Source organism: Triticum urartu, chromosome 3A (assembly GCF_056163025.1).
Source record: "Triticum urartu cultivar PI428250 chromosome 3A, HENAU_Tu73, whole genome shotgun sequence".
Lineage (NCBI taxonomy): Eukaryota > Viridiplantae > Streptophyta > Magnoliopsida > Poales > Poaceae > Triticum > Triticum urartu.
In genome coordinates, this window is record NC_141875.1 from 242,837,173 (window position 1) to 242,863,440 (window position 26,268).

Below are 26,268 nucleotides of genomic sequence, written 5' to 3' on the forward strand. Positions count from 1 at the left end.
GGAAGAAAAATCAAGACGAATATGCTCTCACTGACAAAGTTCTTTCATAACACCCTTAGCCAGATTAGTACCATTATTAGTTATGATGCTATGAGCCTAACAAAAATGGAAAATCACCTTTTTAATGAATTGAACCGTCATTGTCGCGTCACACTTGCTGACCGGCTCTGCCTCAACCCATTTTGTGATTTTGTCAACCACCACCAAAAGGCGGGTCTTTTATCCTTTGATCTCTCGAAAGGTCCAACCATATCTAGCCCCCAAACCGCGAACGGCCAAGTGATTGGAATCATCCTCAATTCTTGAGCCGGCACATGAGCTCGCTTGGAAAATTTCTGACAGCCATCACACTTGCTAAACAGATCTTCTGCATCAGCATGAGCCGTCAGCCAATAAAACCCATGACGAAAAGCCTTAGCCACGAGAGACTTAGAGCCTACATGATGGCCATTATATCCTTCATGAATCTCTCTTAAAATCTCATGGCCCTCCTCAGGAGAAATATAGCGCTGAAACACGTCTGTAACACTACAGCGGTGTAACTCGCCATTGACAATGGTCATTGACTTAGACCGTCAGGTTATTTGCCTGGCCAAACTTTCATCCTCAGGTAATTCACCCCGGGTCATATAAGCCAAGTACGGAACCTCCCAATCTAGAATAGCATGGAGAGCCGCCACCAAATGTGCCTCCGGGTCAGGGACAGCAAGATCCTCCTTTGTAGGCAATTTAACTGAAGGCTTATTCAGAATATCAAGAAAAAGAATAGGTGGTACCGGCTTACGTTGAGACCCTGGCCAGCTTAATGCATCAACTGCCTCATTTTTCCTATGATCAACATGTTCCACTTGATAACCCTTGAAATTGCCATCAATAACATCAACCGCCCGACGATAAGCTGCCATGAGTGGGTCTTTGGAATCCGAAGTTCATGAGACTTGCTAAGCCACTAGATCTGAATTGCTAAAGCACCTCACCTGACTTAAGTCCATTTCCTTGGCCATCCGAAGACCATGGAGTAAGACCTCATACTCAGCTGCATTATTAGTACAAGGAAACATCAGCCTTAAAACGTAGCAAAACTTATCACCTCATGGTGAAGCCAAAATAACTCTATCCCCCGAGCCTTCCAACTCTCTGGATCCATCAAAATGAATAGTCCAATATGTATTATCAGGCTTCTCCTCGGGCATTTGCAACTCTGTCCAGTCATTGATAAAATCCAGAAGCGCCTGAAACTTGATAGCTCTTCGAGGCATATACTTTAAACCATGGGGCCAAGTTCAATGGCCCACTTGGCCACCTGGTCTGTAGCTTCTCTGTTTTGAATAATATCCCCTAAAGAAGCAGAACTGACCACAATGATGGGATGACCAAGGAAATACTGCTTCGACTTAATTACGACTAGCCATGAAGACTCCATAAACTAGCTTCTGCCAATGTGGGTACCTTTGCTTAGATTCAATTAATACCTCACTGACATAGTAAACTGGCCTTTGAACCGGATACTCCTTGCCTGACTCCTTCCTTTCTACAATAACCGCTACACTGACGGCTCTCCTGTTAGCAGCCACATATAAAAGCAAGGGCTCCTTATCAATGGGAACTGCAAGAACCGGCGGCTCAGCCAACTGTTTTTTAAGTGCCTCGAATGCCTGATTAGCATCATCACTCCAGACAAAGAGATATGTTTTCTTCATCATCTGGTATAGAGGGATAGCCTTTTCTCCCAGGCGGCTTATAAACCGGCTCAAAGTCGCAATTCGACCCACCAAACGCTGGACGTCATTAACACATGCCGGTTTAGCCAAATAAGTGATAGCCTTGATGTTTCTCCGGGTTAGCTTCATTACCTCTATCAGAAACCAAAAATCCCAACAGCTTGCTTGCTGGCACACCAAAGACACAGTTGGCTGGGTTAAGCATCATCTTGTAGACCCGGAGGTTGTTAAAGGTCTCCTTCAAATCATCTAACAAGGTCTCCCTCTTCCTGGATTTCACAATGATATCAACCACATAAGCATGAACATTGCTTCCAATCTGGCTGTGGAGGCAATTCTGAACACACCGTTGATAAGTTGCCTGGGAACTCTTGGGCCCAAAAGGCATAGACACATAGCAGAAGGCTCCAAAGGGAGTGATGAAAGATGTTTTATCCTGGTCCTTAACTGCCATCATGATCTGACGATAACCAGAATAAGCATCCAAAAAACTCAAACGCTCACAACCCGCCGTAGCATCAATAATCAGATCAATACAAGGGAGAGCAAAAGGATTAGCCGGACATGCCTTGTTAAGGTCTGTGTAATCCACACACATGCACTAAGTGCCGTTTTTCTTAAGCACCCGCACCGGGTTAGCCAACCGTTCAGGATGAAAAACTTTAATTATAAACCCGGGCGGCAAGAGCCGGGCCACTTCTTCAGCAATGGCCTTGCGCCTCTCTTCATTAAAACGATGAAGGAATTGCTTGACTAGTTTAAACTTTGGATCAACATTGAGAGTGTGCTCGGCGAGTTCCCTCGGTACACCTGGCATGTCTAAAGGCTTCCATGCAAAGATGTCTGGGTTCTCACGGATGAACTTGACGAGCGCGTTTTCCTATTTCGGATCCATATAGGCACTTATACTAAACTGTTTGGATGAGTCGCCAGGAACAAAATTGACCTATTTGGTGTCATCTGCCGACTTTAACTTTAACAAAGGGTCATACTCTATGGTTGGCTTCTTCAAGGGGGTCGTATCCGTCGGGTCAACATTATCTTTGTAGAACTTCAACTCCTCTATTGCACAAACAGACTCAACATAGGAAGCATCGCTCTCTTCACACTCCAAAGCTATCTTCCTGTCGCCATGCACCATGATGGTACCCTTATGACCTGGCATTTTATGCTGCAGATAAACATAACAAGGCCGTGCCATAAATTTGGCATAAGCCGGCCGTCCAAACAAGGCGTTATAAGGGCTCTTGATCTTGACCACCTCAATAGTCAATGTATCAGTCCTATAGTGATGCCCATTGCCAAAAGCCACTTCCAAGGCTATCTTGCCCACTGGATATGCCGACTTACCAGGCACCACCCCATGAAAAATAGTAGAAGACGGCTTAAGATCTTTGTCAGTCAAATTCATACGACGAAAAGTATCTTAGTAAAGGATATTGATAATGCTGCCTCCATACATAAGCACTTTTCTGGACTTGTATCCTCTAACCTGAGGAGCAACCACCAAAGCCAATTGGCCCAGGTTGTCAACCCGAGGTAGGTGATCCTTACGGCTCCATACAATGGGCTGCTTCGACCATCGCAAGTATCGAGGGACTGCTGGATCAATGGCGCTCACCTCTTGTTTGTGAACCTTCTGGTCCCACTTGCATAAACTCATGGTAAAGACATGATACTGGCCACTATTCAGCTGCTTTGGATTACTCTGATAATCGGACTGCGGCTGCTGATTGCATTGGCTGGACTGTTGATTAAAACCGCCTTGATTGCCCTGGCCTTGAAATCCAGAGTTTGAGCCGCCACCTCCATAGCCAGGCCAGTGAGGGATGGATCCTGACCCGCCCTGCGGGCCATGATTGTCCTAATAAAAGCCAGAATTTCTATACTCGCTCATGATGAAGCAATCTTTCCATAGATGAGTGGCCGGCTTATCTTGAGAACCGTGCTTTGGGCAAGGCTGATTCATTATCCCCTCAAGGTTAAACTTTGGCCCACCAAATCAGGGCATTGATGATTTCCGCTTACGGTGTTGATTATTATTCTGCATATTGGCATTAGCCACAAAGTCTGAACCACTGTCAGTTTGCTTGCGCTTACCGTTATTACATTGACCCGCCGCATTATGTTGATGTCCCTTTGCATTGTCGTTCTTCTTCCCCTTGCCAGCCTTCTCCTCATCATACTCAGGGTCCTTAGTGTTATCAGAGTCGGCGTACTTGATAAGAGCCGCCATGAGCTCCCCCATATCATTGCAGTGGCGCTTAAGCCGCCCAAGCTTCTCTTTGAGGGGATGGAACCGACAATTTTTCTCCAAAATCAGGATGGCTGAGCCGGTGTTGACGCTATCTGATGAGTGGATAATAGCCGAAATCCGGCGTACCCAATGGGTGGTTGACTCGCCCTTGTTCTGGAAGTGTCTAAATCAACAATCAACAGAGGCTTCTTGATGTGTCCTTGAAATTCTGAATAAAGCGCGTCTTCAGTTCAGTCCATGATCTGATGGAGTTAGGGGGCAGCCCCTTTAACCAGGTGCGAGCCGGCCCATCCAACATCATGGTGAAATACTTAGCGCACATAGTGTCATTGACATCCAACATCTCCATGGCTAGCTCATAGCTCTCAATCCAAGCCTCAGGGGGTTGATCCGCTGTGTAATTGGGCACCTTGTGGGGCCCCTTAAAATCCTTGGGCAAACACTCATTACGCAAGGCCGGTACTAAACACAGCACACCTAGGGTCCTCGAAGTTATCCCAGCTTCTATGGACACCGACGGGTTATGCTGAAGCTGCTGATGAGCCACTAACTGAGTCGCCAACTCAGCCTCCCGACGTGCTCTGGCATGGTCCACCAAAACCTTAGCATGGTTCTCAGCATGTTGCGGGTCATGCCTATGAGGCTGGTTACGGCGCCGCTCACTGCTCAAGACTGCCGATGACTCAATATGACGGCTAACTCCGACTAGGGCGTGGAGTCGAATGAATCTGCTCTCGGCTGTATGAGTACCATGCTTGTTGAGCTACCGCGGTTTGAAGAAGCTCCCTTGCCTTTCATATCTCGACCGCCATGGGAGACTTGCCTTGCACCGGGAGAGCCGCCAGTCGTGACATCGCAACAATCATGTTGTCTAGAGGGTTAGAATAATGACCCGGCGGCGTCGACCCTTCCTGAGGCGTGGTCAAATTCAAACAAGGCGGGTCTACAACATGTGGTTGAGCCGTCGGCCCGGTTACGGGCACCTCGACAGCCTGGGTTAACTCAGGCGGATTACTTGGTCCAACCCTAGGCATGTTAAAAAGGTTCCTCGCATTATACTCCAAAGGCAGACGACTCTGGTGCCTCCTTCATAGAACGGTGCTTGATGCTTTCTGATCCAAGCTTAACCGGAAATTTCCAGCTTGAATCCATTGTGACTCAGCATCTAGGACGGCTCGTTCCATCGCCATCCTAGCGTTCTCAGCATTAAGCTCCTCCTTGGCCTGAGCTATCTCATCTCGCAGCTTCGCAACATCCACCATAAGGTGTGCTTGAGTCTCTGGCATTACTTCTGCAGCTAATAAGGTTGCCAAAGCATCCAATATCTCGGATAAAACTTGAGCCGGCGGGCTCCCAGAGCCGCTAGCCCCGGCTATCGCCGTGGCCATTGAGCTGTGATACGTCCATTTTGCATCATGTTTTACTACTGTTATTTATAATGTTTTTATCCATAATAATGCTTTTTGGAGTAATGCTAATTCCTTTTCTCTCATAATTTGCATGGAACACACCAAGAGGGAGAATTTCGGTAGCTGGAAATCTAGACCTGGAAAAGCTACGTCAGGCCACCTATTCTGCACAACTCCAAATGAGCTAAAACTTTGCAGATATTTTCTATGGATTATTTGAGAAATAATGGATCCAATAAACACCAGAGGGGGGCCACCAGATGGGCAGAACCTAGCTGGGCATGCCAGGCCCCCCAAGCGCGCCCTGGTGGGTTGTGGCCTCCTCGGCCCACCTCCGGTGCCCATCTTCTGGTATATAAGTGGTTTTGACCTAGAAGAAAATAAGAGGAGGACTTTTGGGACGAAGTGCCGCCGCCTCGAGGAGGAACTTGGGCAGGAGCTCTTTTGCCCTCTGGCGGAGCGTTTCTGCTGGGGCAACTACCCTCCCGGAAGGGGAAATCATCGTCATCATCACCACCAACAAGTCTCCCATCTTGGGGAGGGAAATCTCCATCAACATCTTCACCAGCACCATCTCATCTCAAACCCTAGTTCATCTGTTGTATTCAATCTTGTTACCGGAACTATAGGTTGGTGCTAGGGGGTGACTAGTAGTGTTGATTACATCTTGTAGTTGATTACTATATGGTTTATTTGGTGGAAGATTATATGTTCAGATCCATTATGCATATTAATACCCCTCTGATCATGAGTGTGTTTATTGTTTGTGAGTAGTTACCTTTGTTCTTGAGGTCACGGGATAAATCATGTTGCAAGTAATCATGTGAATTTGATATGTGTTCGATATTTTGATGGTATGTATGTTGTTATTCCCTTAGTGGTGTCAAATGAACATCGACTACATGACACTCCACCATTTTTGGGCCTAAGGGAATGCATTGTGGAGTAGCAAATAGATGATGGGTTGTGAGAGTGACAGAAACTTAAACCCCAGTTTATGCGCTTTTCCGTAAGGGGCCGATTGGATCCTAGAGTTTAATGCTATGGTTAGAATTTATTCTTAATACTTTTCTCATAGTTGTGGATGCTTGCAGGAGGGTTAATCATAAGTAGGAGGTTTGTTCAAGTAAGAACAACACCTAAGCACCGTTCCACCCACATATGAAATTATCAAAGTAGCGAACAAAAATCGAAGCAACATGATGAAAGTGACTAGATGAAATTCCCGTGTACCCTCAAGAACGCTTTGCTTATTATAAGAGACCGTTTTGGCCTGCCCTTTGCCTCAAAAGTATTGGGCTACCTTGCTTCATACTTTATACCATTATCGTTACTTTCTCCTTACAAATTATCTTGCTATCAAACTACTCGCTACTTACAGTTTCAGCACTTGCAGACATCACCTTACTGAGAACTACTTGTCATTAACTTCTCCTACTCGTTGGGTTCGACACTATTACTTCTCGAAAAGAGCTAGAATTGATCCCCTATGCTTTTGGGTCATCAAGGCTATTTTCTGGCGCCGTTATCGAGGAGTGAAGCGCTTTTGGTAAGTGGGATTCGCTAAGGAAACATTTATATTGTGTGCCAAAATTTATTGTCACTTGTTACTATGGAAAACAATCCTTCGAGGGGTTTGTTTGGGGTATCTTCACCTCCTCCGTAACCACAATTAGCTACCCCTAAACCTACTGCACCTACTGAAAATATTGAATATGAAATTCCTTCGGGTATGATAGAACAACTGCTAGCTAATCCTTATGCAGGAGATGGAACTGAACATCCTGATATGCACTTGATATATGTGGAACAAATTTGTGGATTGTTTAAGCTTGCAGGTTTACTCGGAGGTGAGGTGATGAGAAAGTTTTTCCCTTTATCTTTGAATGGAAAAGCATTGGCATGGTATTGGCTATGCGATGGTATTGGATCATGGAATTGGAATCGTTTGAAATTGGAGTTCGACCAAAGATTTTATCCTATGCATCTAGTTCATCATGATCGGAATTATATATATAATTTCTGGCCTCATGAAGGAGAAAGTTTCGCTCTAGCTTGGGGGAGGCTTAAGTCAATGTTATATTCATGCCCCAATCATGAGCTCTCAAGAGAAATTATTATTCAGAACTTTTATGCTTGGTTTTCTCGTAATGATCAAACCATGCTTGATACTTCCTGTGCTGGTTCTTTTATGAAGAAGACTATTGAATTCTAGTGGGATCCTTTGGAAAGAATTAAACGCAACTCTGAAGATTGGGAACTCGACGAAGGTAAAGAGTCAGGTTTTAAACTTACGTATGATTGTGTTAAATCTTTTATGTATACCGATGCTTTTCAAAAGTTTAGCACTAAATATGGACTTGACTCTGAGATAGTAGCCTCCTTTTATGAATCATTTGCTACTCATGTTGAAATCCCTAAAGAGAAGTGGTTTAAATATCACCCACCTGTTAAATAAGAAATTAAAGAACCAGTACCAGTTAAAGAAGAAACTATACTTTATAATATTGATCCAGTTGTTCCTTCTTCTTATATTGAGAAACCCCCTTTTCCTGTTAGGATAAAGGAGCATGCTAAGTTTCAACTGTGGTTAACAAAAGCTATGTTAGAACACCTAAACCTGATGAACAAATTAAAGTAGAACCTAGCATTGCTATAATTAAAGATCTCTTGGAAGAAGATATGGATGGGCAAGTTATTTACTTCTGTGAAGAAGCTGCTAGAATTGCTAAACCTGATGGAAAAGATAAACATAGACCTATTGTTGGCATGCCTGTTATTTCAGTTAAAATAGGTGATCACCATTATCATGGTTTATGTTATATGGGTGCTAGTGTGATTGCTATTCCTTAGACTCTATATCAATAAATTATAAAGTACATAGAACCTGCTGAGTTAGAAGACATAGATGTTACTATTAAACTTTCTAATACAGACACCATATAACCTTGTGGGATTATTAGAGATGTTGAAGTATTGTATGGGAAAATAAAATATCCTACTGATTTTCTTGTTCTTGGTCCCCCGCCAGATGACTTCTGTCCCATTATCTTTGGTAGACCTTTCTTGAACACAGTTAATGCTACGATAAATTGCAAGAAACAAACTGTGGGTGTTAGCTTTGGTGATGAGTCTCATGAGTTTAAATTTTCCAAGTTAATTAGAAATCATCATGAAAAAGAATTGCCTAGTAAGGATGTATTAATTGGTCTTGCTTCTATTGCTATGCCACCTGTTGATCCTTTAGAACAATATTTGCTAGACCATGAAAATGATTTGCATGTGCATGAAAGAAATGAAATTGATAAAGTTTTCTGTGAACAACATCCTCTGCTTAAACACAATTTGCCTATTGAAACTCTGGGTGGTCCTCCTCCACCTAAAGGTGATCCTGTGTTTGAATTAAAACAATTGCCAGACACTTTGAAATATGCTTATCTTGATAAAAAGAAGATATATCCTGTTATTACTAATGCTAACCTTTCAGGACATGAGGAAGAAAGATTATTGAAAGTTCTAAGGAAGCATCGGGCTAGTATTGGATATACTCTTGATGATTTAAAGGGCATTATTCCCACTCTATGTCAGCACAAAATTAATGTGGAACCTGATGCTAAACCAGTTGTTGATCACCAATGCCGGTTAAATCCGAAGATGAAAGAGGTGGTAAGAACGGAAATATTAAAACTTCTGGAAGCAGGTATAATTTATCCTATAGCTGATAGTAGATGGGTACTGTTCATTGTGTCCCTAAGAAAGGAGGTATTACTGTTGTTCCTAATGATAAGAATGAACTCATTCCACAAAGAATTGTTACAGGTTATAGAATGGTAATTGATTTTAGAAAATTAAATAAAGCTACTAGAAAAGATCATTACCCTTTGGCTTTTATTGATCAAATGCTTGAAAGATTATCTAAGCACACACACTTTTGCTTTCTGCATGGATATTCTGGCTTTTCACAAATACCTGTTTCTCAACCTGATCAAGAAAAGACCACTTTTACTTGTCCATTTGGAACCTATGCTTATAGACGTATGCCTTTTGGTTTATGTAATACACCTTCTAACTTTCAAAGATGTATGACTGCTATATTCTCCGACTTTTGTGAAAATATTGTTGAGGTTTTGATGGATGAATTTTCTGTTTATGGGAAGTCTTTTGATGATTGTTTAAGAAATCTTGAGCGAGTTTTGCAGAGATGTGAACAAACAAATCTTGTCTTGCATTGGGAGAAGTGCCACTTTATGGTTAATGAAGGCATTGTCTTGGGTCATAAAATTTCTGAAAGAGGTATTTAAGTGGACCAAGCTAAGGTTGATGCAATTGAGAAAATGCCATGTCCTGAGGACATTAAAGGTATTCATAGTTTCCTAGGTCATGCTGGTTTCTGTAGGAGATTTATCAAAGACTTTTCTAAAATTTCTAGGCCTCTTACTAATCTTTTGCAAAAGGATATTCCTTTTGTTTTTGATGATTATTGTTTAGAAGCCTTTGAAACACTCAAGAAAGCCTTAATATCTGAACCTATTGTTCAACCACCTGATTGGAACTTGCCTTTTGAAATTATGTGTGATGCTAGTTATTATGATGTTGGTGATGTCCTAGGACAAAGAGTTGATAAGAAATTGAATCTTATTCATTATGCTAGTAAAACTCTAAACAACGCTCAAAGAAATTATGCTACTACAGAAAAAAAGAATTCTTAGCAGTGGTGTTTGCTTGTGATAAATTTAGACCTTATATTGTTGATTCCAAAGTAACTATTCACATAGACCATGCTGATATTAAATATCTTATGGAAAAGAAAGATGCTAAACCTAGGCTTATTCGTTGAGTTCTCTTGTTACAAGAATTTGATTTACATATCATTGATAGAAAAGGAGCTGAGAACCCCGTAGCTGATAACTTCTCTAGGCTTGAAAATGTGCTTGATGACCCACTTCCTATTGATGATAGTTTTCTTGATAAGCACTTAGCTGCAATAAATGCTGCTAATGGTACTCCTTGGTATGATGACTATGCTAATTACATTGTTGCTAAATATTTACCACCTAGCTTTACATGCCAGCAAAAGAAAAAATTCTTCCATGATTTAAGACATTACTTTTGGGATGACCCACATCTTTATAAAGAAGGAGCAGATGGTACAATTAGACGGTGTGTACCTGAGCATGAACAGGGACAAATCTTACGGAAATGTCACTCCGAGGCTTATGGAGGGCATCATGCCGGAGATAGAACTGCTCACAAGGTACTGCAATCGGGATTTTATTGGCCTACTCTCTTCAAGGATGCCCATAAGTCTGTGTCATCTTGTGATGAATGCCAAAGAATAGGTAATATCGGTAAGCGTCAAGAAATGCCTATGAATTATTCACTTGCTGTTGAGCCATTTGATGTTTAGGGATTTGATTACATAGGACCTTTTCCTTCTTGTAATGGGTATACACATATTTTGGTTGCTGTTGATTATGTTACTAAATGGGTAGAAGCTATTCCAACCAGTAGTGTTGATCACACGCCTCTATTAAAATGCTTAAGGAAGTTATTTTCCCAAGGTTTGGAGTCCCTAGATATTTAATGACTGATGGTGGTTCACACTTTATTCATGGTGCCATCCGTAGAATGCTTGCTAAGTATGATGTTAACCATAGAATTGCATCACCCTAACATCCTCAGTCTAGTGGTCAAGTTGAACTTATCAATAGAGAAATAAAATTAATTTTACAAAAGACTGTTAATAGGTCCAGGAAGAAATTGTCTAAGAAATTAGATGATGCACTTTGGGCTTATAGAACAGCTTATAAAAATCCTATGGGTATGTATCCTTATAAAATGGTTTATGGAAAAGCTTGCCATTTGCCTCTTGAGTTATAACATAAAGCATATTGGGAAGTTAAAGAACTCAATTATGATTTCAAACTTGCTGGTGAAAAGAGGTTATTTGATATCAGCTCCTTAGATGAATGGAGAACCCAAGCATACGAAAATGCAAAGTTATTCGAAGAAAAAGTTAAAAGATGGCATGACAAAAGAATTCAAAAGAGTGAGTTTAAAGTTGGAGAATATGTTCTTTTGTACAACTCTCGTTTTGAGATTTTTTTGCAGGAAAGCTCCTCTCGAAATGGGAAGGCCCATATGTCATCGAGGAGGTTTACCGTTCTGGTGCCATCAAAATAAATAATTCCGAAGGTTGTCAATGGACAATGAATAAAGCATTATATCTCAGGTACGCCTATTAATGTTGAAAGTAATATTATCCAAAATTTTGACACCGGAAGAACACATAAAAGAGTACTTCCAGAACACTCCAGAATCGTGAAAATAAGGAGGTACGTGATACGGTAAGTAAACGGACTCCGAAAAATCTGCAAAAATATTTTTATCAGTTTTGAATATTTTAGAATTTTGGAAATAAAGAAACTTCCAGGAAGCATCCTCTGGTGGGCACAAGACACCAGGGCGCCTGGCGCGCCCAGGTGGGTTGTGCCCACTTGGGACACCTTCCGTACTCCTCTTTCTTCCACATACTTGTCCTCCAAGATAAAAAATCTATATATACTTCCCGAACCTGTTGATCACCATATCACGAAGAAATCCTCTATTGTCTTTTCTTATTGTTTTCTGTTAGATTCGACATTATGTCCTCCCAAAACTCCGAGGTTGAGAGCTATGTTGCTGATCTCATCGCAAACCCCAAGTCCTATGGGGATGTGGAGCACTATAGCTGGACCTCCGAAGAAGAAGATGAATCGGTTCCTTCCCGGTTCAAGCATGAGAGCATGGAGGCGTTATGCAAGAGGATTATAAAACTCGAAATAGATAATTGTGAGTTGATTATGGAAAATTTTATTCTCCGTCAGAAGCTAGAGGAAGAAAAAGGGAAACCCCGCACTTTATTACCACCACCATCATCTTCTTCACCACCAAAAGAAAATTGAGTATCGGGTATGAGCACTCCCCTTGGCTTCCGCCAAGCTTGGGGGAGGTGCCCCGGTATCGTATCATCCCACCATCTTTTTTCTTTTACTTATTTTAGTTCAATCATTTGCTTTTGGATGAAATAAAGTTTAGTTCGATCCTTTCTTCTTTAAGAGTTTTCTTACTGATCTATCCTTGTAATCTGTGCAAGTTATATAATAAAGTTAGATTGAGTTTTTGCCTTCTTTACTTTCATGATGCAAATAAAGAAAAGAAATAAAGAAAGAAATAGAGAAAGGAAATAAATGAGGAAAGAAAATAAATCAATAATATTATATACTAATCTTATGGTAGGTGATAGCACCACATAAGGAAAAGTATAAGTAGAAATTTTTATTAGAGATTGACAAACATAGCATTATATTAGTCAATGACGCAACTCATGAAAGAATTAATAAGGGAAGAGAAGATTCACATATAGATATACTATCCTAGAAACCTTTTGTGATTGTGAGCCCTCATCAAAATATTATATGCCAAAATTGTTGACGCTGGACAAGGAAGACAACTTAATGGTTTATGTTTGTTTATATTCACACAGAAGTCATATTGTCATAGATCCTTTAACATGTGGTGCTTGCCCCTTATCTTTGCTAGCCAAAAATTCTGTACTAAGTAGAGATACTACTTGTGCGTCCAAAAACCCTTAAACCCAAATCTTTTTCAAGAGTCCACCATACCTACCTAGGGATTCAGCAAGATCCTTCAAGTAAGTTGTCATAGGTGCAAAAAGGCAATAAAAATTACTTCTAAAAGTGTGGGATAATTTAGTGTAAGAGAAAATTGAGCGTTGTACGAAATTGGATGACAAAGAATAAAAGCGACAAACTGCATAATAAACGTTGTCATCTGAAGGGGCAATACAATGTGACGTTCTCTTGCACTAAGGGATTGAGCTTACAAACAAATAAGCGCATGACAACCTCTGTTTCCCTCTGCGAAGGGCCTATCTTTTACTTTTATGCAAAGAGTCAAAGTTATTCTCTCTATTCCTTTTATTTTTCTCTTTTGGCAAGCATCATGTGGTGAGGAAATATCTAGGCACATATGTCCAGTTGAATATAAATAGCATGAGTTATTATTGTTGACATCACCCTTGAGGTGAGTATGTTGGGAGGCGAAACTATAAGCCCCTATCTATCTATGTGTCCGGTTGAGACGTTTTTTTCATGGGTATGAGGTGAGTGTTAGCAATCATAGAAGACTATATGATTGTTAAGTATGTGGACTTGCCTAAAGGCTCCAACATGTGGCCCTTCCTGAAAAGATGATGAATTGTAGTTGCAAAGTTGACTAAGAACATAGTTTTTTGGTTTCTAATAGAGTTTTTGCTTTATACTTCGATTATGTGATGAACTATTACTTATTCATAGGAAGTATATGATGCAAGTTCCATGATAAAAGTCCTATGTTAAATATTTTTGTTGATATAATAATCAACATGATACTTCTATGTCCGTATTTTGTTTTTATCGACAACTCTCCCTCAAAGCATGTGGACATGTTTTTCAATTTCGGTTTTCGCCTAAGGACAAGCGAGGTCTAAGCTTGGGGGAGTTGATATGTCTGTCGCAAAACCGGCGAATCTCGGGTAGGGGGTCCCGAACTGTGCGTCTAGGCCGGATGGTAACAGGAGGCAGGGGACACGATGTTTTACCCAGGTCCGGGCCCTCTTGATGGAGGTAAAACCCTACGTCCTGCTTGATTAATATTGATGATATGGGTAGTACAAGAGTAGATCTACCACGAGATCGGAGAGGCTAAACCCTAGAAGCTAGCCTATGGTATGATTGTATGTTATGGTTGTTGTCCTACGGACTAAAACCCTCCGGTTTATATAGACACCGGAGAGGGTTTGGGTTACACAAGGTCGGTTACAAAGGAGGAGATATCCATATCCGTATTGCCTAGCTTGCCTTCCACGCCAAGTAGAGTCCCATCCGGACACGAGACGAAGTCTTCAATCTTGTATCTTCATAGTCTAACAGTCCGGCCAATGGAGATAGTCCGGCTGTCCGGAGACCCCCTAATCCAGGACTCCCTCAGTAGCCCCTGAACCAGGCTTCAATGACGATGAGTCCGGCGTGCAGTATTGTCTTTGGCATTGCAAGGCGGGTTCCTTCTCCGATTACATCATAGAAGAATTTGAATACAAGGATAGTGTCCGACCCTGCAAAATAAGTTCCACATTCCACCATAGAGAGAATAATATTTTCGCAGATCTAATTTGCTGGCTTGTTTTGGTAGCACGATGTTACGTCATGGCCCGGTGATTATTCGAACCGTTTCTTTTAACCAGCCCCGCACATAACGCTAGGCAGTTTTTCGACATGTCTTGTCAAAGCAGAGATTGTGTCCCTTTTTACGGGATTCTCATCAATACGGGCGTGGGTAACCCAACCACGCCATCAATTGCGGCGCTTGGGGGATAAGCGAGTTTTACCAGGCAAGTGGGGACGCTTAGTTTCGTCCGCTCATATAAAGGGATTAGGATTCACCTTTCTATCCACGCCTTCTTCCTCCTCTGCTCATCCGTTTTCGCACACTCGAGCTCCACTGCCCATGTCCGCACTTCCCACCTCGACCTTCTCCAATGATGTCCGGAGCGGGAGGCAAGTGGATGGTCTCCTCCATCACGGAGGGAGGCATCAGGAAACTGAGGAGAGTCGGATACCTGCCCGACGACATCAGGCACCGGCTCCCAGATGAGGGGCAGCTCATCCCCACCCCCAGGCCCCATGAGAGGGTAGTATTCCTCACCCATTTCCTCCATGGACTGGGGTTCCCTCTCCATCCCTTCGTCCATGGGCTCATGTTTTATTACGTCCTGGATTTCCATGATCTGGCCCCAAACTTCATCCTCAACATCTCGGCATTTATCGTCATGTGCGAGGCCTTCCTCCGCATCAAGCCCCACTTCGGCTTATGGCTGAAGACCTTCAATGTCAAGCCGAAGGTGGTGGACGGCCGCCAGGCGGAGTGCGGAGGCGCCATGGTGGGCAAGATGCCCAACATAACATGGCTCGAGGGCTCCTTTATGGAAACCATAAAGGGGTGGCAATCGGGGTGGTTCTATATCACCGAGCTGCGCGACCCTGCATGGGTAGCGGCCCCCGAGTTCCGATCTGGCATCCCCATGCGGCTCACCTCCTGGAAAGAGAAGGGCATGTCCTGGGGTAGTTCAAAAGAGCTGACCGGACTCCAAACATGTATTCATAACATGGTGGACAAGAAGCTCAAGCTCGTCAACATAGTCCAAGTTATGCTCATCCGTCGGATACTCCCATGCCAACATGGGAGTTCAACTTGTGGGAGTTCAATCCGGCGCAGCACCGAACTCTGAACAGGCCCTTCGACACAACTCTCGAAGATGCCTGGAGGGTGCTGTTCAAAAGTGTCGAGGTCCCTCCCCCTATTACCGAGGATCGCGGATTCAGCGTGAAGCACCAAGCCAGTGCGGTAAGCTGCTTTACCTTTCACAGGATAATTATTTTTTATATAGATTGACTCCATGTGGGATCTAAACTCCCGTACCTTTGACAGGACTGGCAGAAGATGGCCGGACAGATCGACTGTCCGGCTCCTTTGCCCGAAGGCCCCGCAGACGCTCTTCTGGCGAAGATGCTGACTCCAGCCCCTTATAAGGTGCCGGAGAAGACCAAGAAGGCCAAGGGGACCCGAAAGAGTTCCCGACGCCAGGCTTCTTCGGACTCACTGTCCGATGACTCTGCGGCGCACTGTTCCCCTGAAGACGAGGAAGAGGAAGAAGAAGATGCTCCCCCACCGACTAGGGGAGACAAGAAAAGGAAGGCCGCCCCAACGGGGGAGGCCGGAGGATCCAAGAAGGGAAGGACTCTCCTTCCGGACAGTTCCACCGCCGCCGACGAAGGCGAAGGCGAGTGGCTGCCCAGGGTCAAGCCCCCGGGGAGACCGTAAGTATTCGGATACCAGAGTAACTCCTAGGATTCCTTTGTCGCACTGCTTTCCCTAATGCCGAACGCGATTATGCAGGCCGCCACGAGCCAGTATCGATGTATCATCGGACGGCTCCTTGGGCTTGTCGGACATGGATAGCGATCCAGTCCCGACGGCCACCTCCCCTCATCCCGCCGACGATGCCGAGGTGTTGTCTCAAGAGGCACCGGATCAAGGGGAGACAGTCCTGGAGGCGCCTCAAGGCGACCTTTCGGACTCCGGGAGCCGTGGGGATGGGACCCTCGAGGGCTCCGAGTTCGTCCCTCAGCCGAACACCGTGCCGGACCCTCCAGCGGTTCCGGGCTCGGACAGGCGGCCTCCTTCTAAGAGGGGCAAGACGCCTGTGCCGATGACCTCTGTCCATCCAGAGGCACCGGACAATCTGCTGGAAGCGCTTCGCAGCGCTTCCATCGACGAGGAGCACCGTACTAGCGGTGATCCAGAAGGTTCAGTCCGCCAAGAGCGGATTGACTGAAGCCTGTGCCAGCCTCCTAACAGGCTTTGAGGTAAGTGTTTTAAAATGTAGTAGAAATATTACCGCATAGATGGTAGCCCCTGATGCTTTGTTCGGTCTTCACAAGGAAAAGCTGAACAGAGGATCAAATAATATCGCAGGAGTCTAATATAAGTATGTCAATATGCATATGCAGGCTTCGCTGCTGGCGTCCGCCGCACTAACTGCGGAGGTCGCCGTACTAAAGCAGGACCTCGAGGGGTCCAAGAAAGAGCTCGGCCTTGCCAAAAGGCAGCTCGAGGAGAACAAGGGTAAGTAATACCCCGTCTATAGATATGTATATATAAAAAGGACGCGATTGCAAAATGACAGGATCATTGTATGTTTGCCAGGGGCCACGACTGAGGTGGCGACCCTGAAGCAAGCGCTAACCAAGGCCGAAGATACAGCGGCCAAGGAGGGCACCAAGCGAGAGAACCACGAGGCTTGGGTGGGCGAGGTGCAGCAAGAGCCCCAGGCTCTTGTGGCGAAGAACGAGGCGTTGGAGCTTGACTCCAAGACGCGGGAGTCTGAGCTTGCCGCGGCCCTCGAGAGTGTAAAAAGTGCCAAGGCCGAATCCCAAAAGGCTCTCCAAGAGATCGACGCGATGAAGAAGATAGCGGCGGGTAAGGCTTTCTATATGCAAAGCAAGCATGTAAAAGTAAATTACCGATTACTTACCCGGATCTGGAGCTCTTCAGGAGCATTCGCAGATTTGCCCCACAGTGTGTCCGATGCCGCACAATTTTACCAGGCCGAGGACGGAAGCTCGACGGAGAAGTTGTTCTGGTCTCAGTATGCTGAGGCCGAACATCCGGTGCCAATGAGCGAACAGCGGAAGCAGATGGTCGAGCTACATAAGGCGGCCGATCAGGCCATGAAGAGCTTTATAGTCCGGTTGTGGCCTGGCGACGCCCTTCCGAACAGCTTCTTCGGCCTGGTGAGGCGGCTCGTGGATGCCTGCCCATGGCTGGAGGTCGTCAAGCGATCTGTCTGCATTGAAAGTGCACGCCGGGCTTTCGCCCGTGTAAAAATGCAGTGGGTCAAGCTAGACGCCGTGAAGCTGATCAAGGAGGGGCCGCCGAAGGGCAAGGAGCACCGCCACCCCGAGATGTACTACGAGGGCGTTCTGCCGGGTGCCCGTCTTATCGCGGATGAGTGTTCAAAAGATGTAATATTTGAATGAGACTTGCTCATTTTATCCTGTATGTATGAAAACTTGTTTCATATGCACTATGCAATGCTTGTTAGAATTTAAAATATTACCTTATGTTTGGCTGTTTATCCAATCTGAGAGATGGCTAGTCCTCGGCTTCTGCCCCATGCCACAAGTGCTGGGGTGTTCGGGATAAACCTGAGCACTCTTGTTCCCATGTTTGGGTCCTTCGAGGGAGGTGCTCAGCACAACGAACAAGGCAACCAGACTAATAATGCTTTATCACTCTCACTTAGCCATAGAATTCTATAATTTTAAATTTCGGTGAAGCCCCTGGTATTCGGAAGGCCGAATTCGGGGCGCGATACACGCCTGTAAGACGGACAGGGCTGGCCCCTCGCCCTTAGCGGCATAAGTCTTTAGGGACTCGAAAAACCTCGCCGAACAGCGACTAGTCTCTCGCCTTATCATGACAATCAGTTTTAGCTTTCTGTACTGAGGTGCTCAGCCCAGCAGAACCGGGGCACAATCGCAGTAGTTCTCCTAGCGCTACCTTAGCCGATAGAGCGGAACGTAAGGTACCAAAACATAGGAGCCGGGCAAACCCAACATTTGACCAAAGACATGATTCGGAGCTGATGCATATAATGCTATAAGTTTGGGGTGCCGCACTTGTGAAAGTGTTTGGACTTTTCACACCGCATTGTGGGGTACGTAAGCCCCTGGTGTGTTGGCCATACCAGAGTGTACGGTGGCAAGGCGTCATTAATGAACACATAGATATATATATGACAAGAATGCAATAATAGTCGTAATGTCATGCATTGTTTATTGAAAAATTGCGTTAAAGCAGAATGATACAGATAGTGCGATAAGAAAAGAGTAGGACTATGTCCCTTCCAAGGGCAAGCTGAGGAATGATATGAAATCGAATATTTCTCTTGTTACTGTAATCAACCTGGGAATCCCGTGGTATAACGTAGCTATATGCCTCCTTGGTTGCTGCATCATGTGTTTGGCAATAGTGCTGCCTGACAGTGTTTCCAGAGATTAAGGTCCTGAAAGAAAAAGAAAATTGACAAAACGGGAAGCTCCTAGTGCAGTTTAGGCCGCGTTTTGGGGCGTGCCGCAGTTGTGCCCCCCTCCCCACTTGTGCCCAAGGTATTTTTAATGCGTAATTATGTACGCGCGACACAAATATCACCGTTGGGCTGGGATTGGGGTGGCCGCCGTATTGCTACGCGAGCTCAGATCGCGCCACGCGGTCTATTTGCCGATTGCCCCGAGCGCGCTTGAAGGTGTCTGGGCTTTGAAACGCTGAACTGGTTGATTGCCTTGAGAGGCTGCTTTGCGCTTCTGCTGCGAGGGCCACAGTGTGCTCCTCTGTTCGAAGAGAGCGCTCTGTGTTTCCATTGACTGTAATAACTCCGCGAGGTCTTGGCATCTTGAGCTTGAGGTATGCATAATGCGGTACCGCATTGAATCTAGCGAATGCAGTTCGCCCGAGCAGCGCGTGATAACCACTGCGGAACGGGACTATATTGAAGATTAACTCTTCGCTTCGGAAATTATCCGGGGATCCGAAGACCACCTCTAGTGTAATTGAGCCTGTGCAATGGGCCTCTACGCCTGGAATGACGCCCTTAAAGGTCGTTTTTGTGGGTTTGATCCTTGAGGGGTCTATACCCATTTTGCGCACTGTGTCCTGATAAAGCAGGTTCAGGCTGCTGCCGCCGTCCATAAGGACTCGAGTGAGGTGAAATCCATCGATGATTGGTTCTAGGACCAGTGTGGCGAATCTGCCATGACGGATACTAGTGGGGTGGTCCCTGTGATCGAAGGTGATCGGACAGGAGGACCAAGGGTTGAACTTTGGGGCGACTGGCTCCAACGCATATACGTCCCTGAGCGCATGCTCCCGCTCCCTCTTGGGGATGTGGGTTGCGTATATCATGTTCACCGTCCGCACTTGCGGGGGAAACCTCTTCTGTCCTCCGGTGTGCGGCTGCCGGGGCTCCTCCTCGTCATCGCTATGCGGCCCCTTGTCCTTGTTTTCAGCAATTAACTTGCCGGCCTGCTTGAACACCCAACAATCCCTGTTGGTGTGATTGGCTGGCTTGTCTAGGGTGCCGTGTATTTGACACGAGCGATCGAGTATACGGTCCAAGCTGGACGGGCCCAGCGTACTTTGTTTGAATGGCTTTTTCCACTGACCGGGTTTAGAGCCTTTGAATCCGGCATTGACTGCCGTATCCTCAATATTTTTGCTGTTAATGCAGCGCTTATGCTTGTTTCCACGTGACCTGCTATTGCCGTCCTTGGTATCTGAGGTACCATGGTTCTTTGATATGTTATTACTGCGAGGCAGCCAGCTGTCTTCTCCCGCACAAAAGCGGGTCATGAGCGTCGTGAGGGCTGCCATAGATTTCGGCTTTTCCTGACCAAGGTGCCGGGCTAGCCACTCGTCTCGGATGTTGTGCTTGAAAGCTGCTAAGGCCTCCGCATCCGGACAGTTGACAATTTGGTTTTTCTTTGTAAGGAACCGAGTGCAGAATTGCCTGGCCGACTCTTCTGGCTGCTGAATTATGTGGCTCAAGTCATCGGCATCTGGTGGTCGCACATAAGTGCCCTTAAAGTTGTCGAGGAATGCGGCTTCCAGTTCTTCCCAACAGCTAATGGAGTCCGCTGGCAAGCTGTTAAGCCAATGCCGCGCTGGTCCTTTGAGCTTTAGTGGGAGGTATTTGATGGCGTGTAAGTCATCGCCGCGGGCCATGTGGATGTGGAGGAGGAAGTCCTCAATCCATACTGCGGGATCTGTTGTGCCATTGTATGATTCAATATTTACAGGTTTGAAACCTTCTGGGAATTGATGTTCCATTACTTCGTCTGTGAAGCATAAGGGGTGTGTGGCGCCTCTGTATTGGGCTATATCGCGACACAGCTCCAATGGGTCTTGCCCGTTGTGTTCGGCCCGGCCGGATTTGCTTTTACTGTATCTGGCATGACGTTTGTCGTCTCGCAGAGTGGTGCGCCCTCGTGATCCGTAGATCGATCTTGAATGCTTTGCCTTGTCCTCCAATATGTCTTGCAGGTCTGGCGCATCTCCCCATGCCTTTTTGTTTGAATGGCGTTGCGGTGGAGGCTGAGCTTTTGGCTGGAATGCCTCTCTATCACGGCCACGAGGTGGCCGATCAGCCGTATCATACGCTTCTTCCTCCAGTCGGGGTAGTAACCTGCGCCTTGGGTAACTCTTGGAGGGACGCTCGAGTTTATATTCCTCGGCCGCGAGGACTTCGGTCCATTTGTCAGCTAGCAGATCTTGATGAGCTTGAAGCTGCTGCTGCTTTTTCTTCAGGCTATTTGTCGTGACCATAAGTCGGCGCTTGAAGCGCTCTTGTTCGACGGGATCCTCCGGTACGGCGAATTCATTTTCGCCGAGGCTTGCCTCGTCTTCGGAGGGGGGCATGTGATTGTCATCCTCCTCCTCTCCGTCTGCCGCTCTCTCAGGAGAGCTGGCTCCTCCATCCTCCCGCTCTAAATCTTGCTGGAGGGGGTTGTTGCTGTCTTCGGCACTATCCGGAGTGTTATTATCTCCTGTGCCGGTATCACCACTTTTGCGTTGGCGGGACTTAGAGTGGCGCCGCTGACATCGGTGCTTGGGTTGCTTCTTGGAGGGGTCATCCTCCGCTATCTCGTCGCCATTGCCTTCGTTGGGTGTATCCACCATGTATATGTCATATGACGAGGTGGCTTTCCAGTGCCCTATAGGTGCTGGTTCATGTTCGTCTCCTACATCGTCGTCCATACCGTCGATGTCTTCGGAGTCGAAGTCGAGCATGTCAATTAAATCATCGACAGTGGCTACGAAGTGGGTGGTGGATGGGCGTCGAATTTCTTCGTCGTCCGCATCCCAATCCTATTGGCCATAATCCGGCCAGGGCTCTCCTGACAAAGAGAGAGACCTTAGTGAATTCAGAATGTCGCTGGAGGGCGAGTGTTGAAAGATATCTGCGGCGGTGAATTCCATGATCGGCGCCCAATCGGATTCGATTGGCAGGGGCGCGGATGGTACGGAGTCCGGAAAAGAGTTCGGCACCTTGGATTCACGGGCTGCACAGAGGATTATGCTAGTGTTTGGCTCGATTGCCGTTGAGGCTGCAGCCCCTGAGGCGGTGTCTAACCACCCGTCCTCGATTGGCACAGTTGGCTCCGAGCTAAGGGTCGGAGCTGATGCGGGCGTGGCCTCTAGGGTACTGTTCAGCGGCAGAGCTAGGTCATACCCATCGCGACAGTGCGGCGCGCCCGGCTATGGCTCGAATCCGTCAAAGATCAAGTCTCCGCGGATGTCGGCCGTGTAGTTCAAACTTCCAAATCTAACCTGATGGCCAGGGGCGTAGCTTTCAGCCTTCTCCAGATGGCCAAGCGAATTAGCCCGCAGTGCAAAGCCGCCGAATACGAAGATCTGTCCGGGGAGAAAAGTCTCACCCTGGACCGCATCGCTATCGACGATAGTAGGAGCCATCAAGCCTAATGGCGACGACATAGAGGAACTCTCAATGAAAGCACCAATGTCGGTGTCAAAACCGGCGGATCTCGGGTAGGGGGTCCCGAACTGTGCGTCTAGGCCGGATGGTAACAGGAGGCAGGGGACACGATGTTTTACCCAGGTTCGGGCCCTCTTGATGGAGGTAAAACCCTACGTCCTGCTTGATTAATATTGATGATATGGGTAGTACAAGAGTAGATCTACCACGAGATCGGAGAGGCTAAACCCTAGAAGCTAGCCTATGGTATGATTGTATGTTATGGTTGTTGTCCTATGGACTAAAACCCTCCAGTTTATATAGACACCGGAGAGGGTTAGGGTTACACAAGGTCGGTTACAAAGGTGGAGATATCCATATCCGTATTGCCTAGCTTGCCTTGCACGCCAAGTAGAGTCCCATCCGGACACGAGACGAAGTCTTCAATCTTGTATCTTCATAGTCTAACAGTCCGGCCAATGGAGATAGTCCGGCTGTCCGGAGACCCCCTAATCCAGGACTCCCTCAACGACCATTTTGGATCATGTTTTCTTACTGTTATTTATAATGTTTTTATCCATAATAATGCTTTTTGTAGTAATTCTAATGCCTTTTCTCTCATAATTTGCAAGGAACACATCAAGAGGGAGAATTTCAGCAGCTGGAAATCTGGACCTGGAAAAGCAACATCATTCAACCTATTTTGCACAACTCCAAATGAGATGAAACTTTACGGAGATTTTTTATGGATTATTTGAGAAATACTGGAGCCAATAAGCACCAGAGGGGGGCCACCACGTGGGCACAACCCACCTGGGCGCGCCAGGCCCCCCAGGCGCGCCCTCGTGGGTTGTGGCCTCCTCGGCCCACCTCCGGTGCCCATCTTCTGGTATATAAGTGGTTTTGACCTAGAAAATAAGAGGAGGACTTTTGCGACGAAGCGCCGCCGCCTCGAGGCAGAACTTGGGCAGGAGCACTTTTGCCCTCTGGCGGAGCGATTCTGCCGAGGGAACTTCCCTCCCGGAAGGGGAAACCATCGTCATCATCACCACCAACAACTCACCCATCTTGGGGAGGGCAATCTCCATCAACATCTTCACCAACACCATCTCATCTCAAACCCTAGTTCATCTCTTGTATTCAATCTTGTTACCAGAACTATAGATTGGTGCTAGGGGGTGTCTAGTAGTGTTGATTACATCTTGTAGTTGATTATTATATGGTTTAGTTGGTGGAAGATTATATGTTCAGATCCATTATGCATATGAATACCCCTCTGATCATGAGCATGTTTATAGTTTGTGGGTAGTTACCTTTGTTCTTGAGGTCACGGGATAAATCGTGTTGCAAGTGTCGGCATCCTGGGAATGGGGGTCCCCGACTTGCCTGCCTGCGGCCCACGGCATGGCTCCGCCTACGGCCCCGTACGGCCCATCTTCACCAGCAAACACTCGAGACCCTCGCGAGGGGCCGAGCTTTGTGAGGCGGACGATGCAAGACCTCCTCGGGGGCGGCCTCACTAGGCTGGCTCGCGAGGGGCGGAGAGATCAAGGCAAGGGGCACATCGCAAGGTTCTTGTGACGCAAGCCCTGATGACCAACGCCAGGCGGGCACCAGGCGGGCGCCAGCGTGCATAGTGTCCTTGTTTCCTCTTTAGTGCTAAAGAGGCAAGCGCAGGTGAGGAGTCTCGAGGCATCAGGCAAAGGTTTCCATATCGGTGCAACGAGACCAAGACCAGCAGGACGGCAGGACGGAGGTCACCGTGGAGCCTAGGACGGCGTCACAACCAGAACCTTTGGTAGGCAAAGACCACCTTTTGTCAGGATAGCTTGTACTAGCTGTCCCCCTTCAACTTGGCCGTTGTGGGATCCCTTCCCGCCTAATATTTGGGAACAGGACCCGGGCCTCTATATATAGGACTAGCCACCACCGTAGGGAGGCATCTCATCTTGGACCGGATCCATTCCACCAAGGCCAGCACACAAACTTACCAAGCACAAGAGTACCTCTCCTCAGGAGGCTGTTCTTCCCTTGTAACTATCCATCCTCAGCCCAAGAGGCAATCCACCTCACCACACTAGAGTACGGTATTACACCACATCGGTGGCCCGAACCAGTATAAATCTTGTGTCCCTTTGTTCTGCGAGTTCGACGCGCCGAGTCTTGAGATCACGGTGAGGGAGTGAGCTAGAGGGAGGAGTGATCTTAGTGCGCACCCCAGTGTTCAAACCTCAAGGGTTTTGCCGAAACCCGAAATCTGACATTTGGTGCGCCAGGTAGGGGTGCGCCAAAGCTCCGCCTCTCCGCTTGCACCGTCCAGCTCCATGGCAGACGCCACCCCTCTGATTAGGCTGGCGGGCGCCTGCGGATGCACCGTGGGTGTCCGGGCCTTCACCCACACCTTGCGGCAGGTGCGGTGGCCGTGCAAGTTCAAGCCAGAGATGCCACCCCGCTACGATGGCGCGGCAGATCCGGCGGCCTTCCTGCAGGCGTATGAGAAGGTTTTCCTCGAAGCCGGAGGCGACGACCAGGTCATGGGCAACTAGTTCCCCTTGGCCCTGGCCGGCGTGCCACGCGCCTGGCTACTCAGCTTGCCAGGATCTTCGGTGACCTCCTGGGAGGAGCTGCGTGGTCTCTTTGTCGCGCGCTTCGTGGCACCGGCACCCTCACCGTCGTAGCCCTCCTCGGCGGCTCGCAAGAACCACCCTTGGACCATCACACCAAGCCGTTCTTTCGCCAGATTGGCGCCGCCTCCACGCGGCAAGGAGCTCCCCCGGGTTAGGCGGTGCCCAAGGCCGACCTCACCTTCGACACGGGGGATCACCCCACCACCACCGTCGGCTCGGCGTGCTCCCAATGTTGTGCACGCCCACCATCTGTAGCGTAGCTGTCACCAAGACCCTCATCGACGGCGACGCCGGTCTCAACGTGCTCTCTGTGGAGGCTTTTAGCCTTCTTCATGTACCACTTCAATGGCTCCGACCCAGCAAGCCCTTCTCCGGGGTCGGCGGAGCCCCTTCTTCCTGTGACCTTCGGCACCCGCGATAAATACCGCACCGAGCTGATCGACTTTGATATTGCCCGCATCGGCCTACCGTACAATGCCATCCTCAGATACCCGGCTCTAGCCAGTTTATGGCGGTGACCCATCCGGCCTACAACCTCATGAAGATGCCCGGGAGCAAGGACGTCCTCACCGTAGTTGGAGATACCAAGGAAGCTCTAGCAGCGCTCAAGTGTGCCCTCAAAACCGCCGCGGTAGCGCGAACGGCCAACGAGGCCACCCCAGGGGTTAAGGAGGCCGCGCCAGAAAATAAGAAGCATTTGTTCACTCAAGATCGGGCCGAAACCAAGCAGATGCCGGTCGAGGAAGATGGGTCCCTAGGAGCCACCTTCACCATAGGCGCCAACCTCGACCCAAATCAAGAGGAGGCATTAGTGAGGTTCCTGCGCGCGAATAAGGATGTATTCGCCTGGGAACCCAAGCAGCTGGTAGGGGTCCCAAGAGGGGTGATCGAGCATCACTTGACAGTGTGCCCCAATGTGCGCCCTGTGAAGCAGAAAGCGCGACGACAATCCACAGAGAAGTAGTCCTTCATCGTCCAGGAAACCCGCAAGCTGGAGGCGGCGGGTGTCATTCGTGAGGTTCGGTACCCCGAGTGGCTGGCGAACTCCGTCGTCGTACTGAAGAACGGTGGGAAGGAGCACATGTGTGTTGACTTCACCAACCTTAACAAGGCTTGTCCCCAA